Genomic DNA, 1,320 nt, shown 5'->3' on the forward strand with positions numbered 1-1,320 from the left:
CCATCTAATTTACATAATTAATATGTATTTTTTCCTGCAACAACTACAGTGTTCATTAAGGTACAAATAATCTCTCAACTTTATGTTGTATTTGTTCCAGGTGACCAAAGTGAGGACGATCACCACCAACCCAAACTCTCTGAAGCAGGGCAAAAATGTCTCTCTGCTGCCTGTCCTCCACTACGGCAAAGAAGACAACCTCTGGATCACTGAACTAGAAAGGTACGCATTGTTAAATTATATGTTTGTGTGCATATGTGGGTGGATTCACATCATCTCCTGACGTAGCTGTGTCTGCTCTCCCTGCTTACATTGTTTTTACTTTTGTTTTTACGAATCAATAATTTTCTACATGTATCGTTTTGTCCATAAAATTATCAGAGAAGTGTAAACATAAAACAGAACAGTGTTTTAGAGCTTTCTTCAAATGTCTTATTTAGTCTAAAGAGATACTTTGTTTAAGACCAGAAAAAAATAGACGATTAAAATGAAGTAAATAGGGAGATGGTTATAATTACACAAAAATCTAAATAAAATGAATACATATAGAATTAAATCTAGTTTGAAGTAAAAAAAGCATACTTTTCTTTAAAGGAAATGTATAGTTGTGAAATGTTTACCTGAGTTTCAAATATTCAGATTTGACTTGATTTGATTTGGTTAGGATATAGTAAAAACAACATTATACATTTAAGGAAAGAAGACATGCAGGGGAAACCCAAAAAACCCTCAATGGGTTTGACATGTGGGGTTATCTACGAAACTGTTAATCAGTACATACAATCTCTGAACATCGATTAAAAACAATGGTGATTTTTTTTTAATGATAAACTATAGTAAAAAATATAAATAAAAGGGACAGGCATATGAGGACATAAATAGTAATTTAAAGGAGAAGAAAAGGTCATCATTTAAGAAGATCCAAAGACTATTTTTGCTTGCGTTAACTTATTTGCCAATTATCAAATTAGTTGCTGGTTTGTCGATTAACCGATTGATCAGCCAATTGTTGCAGCTCGAAGGTTACCACGCTGAGTCTTCAGCTAACACATATTTGCCTTCTCCATTATTCTTCTCCGCCAGGATCTTTGGTTTCCCCAAACATTACACGGACGTGAGGAACATGAACCGGCAGCAGAGGCAGAAGGTTTTGGGGAAGGCGTGGAGCGTTCCCGTCATCCGTCACCTCTTCGCCCCCCTGAAGGATTATTTTGCCTGTGAGGAACTTCCTCCTTTGACCTCGTCCACCACCTCTACCAACTCGTACTCCTCCACCTCCCCGTCCTCACCTGCGTCTCCAGAACTGCAGCAGCTGAGATA

At 37.2% G+C, this 1,320-nt stretch overlaps 1 long non-coding RNA gene across 1 annotated transcript; it reads left to right on the forward strand.

Annotated features, from left to right (window-relative positions):
- The first annotated feature begins 136 nt into the window (after nucleotides 1–136).
- On the forward strand, nucleotides 137–1,122 carry LOC121964065. The gene is made up of 2 exons (XR_006107315.1): nucleotides 137–222; nucleotides 1,084–1,122. It is a non-coding gene; the product is annotated as an uncharacterized LOC121964065 (long non-coding RNA).
- The last annotated feature ends 198 nt before the right edge of the window (nucleotides 1,123–1,320 follow it).

The sequence above is a fragment of the Plectropomus leopardus genome, unplaced genomic scaffold (assembly GCF_008729295.1).
Source record: "Plectropomus leopardus isolate mb unplaced genomic scaffold, YSFRI_Pleo_2.0 unplaced_scaffold13879, whole genome shotgun sequence".
Lineage (NCBI taxonomy): Eukaryota > Metazoa > Chordata > Actinopteri > Perciformes > Serranidae > Plectropomus > Plectropomus leopardus.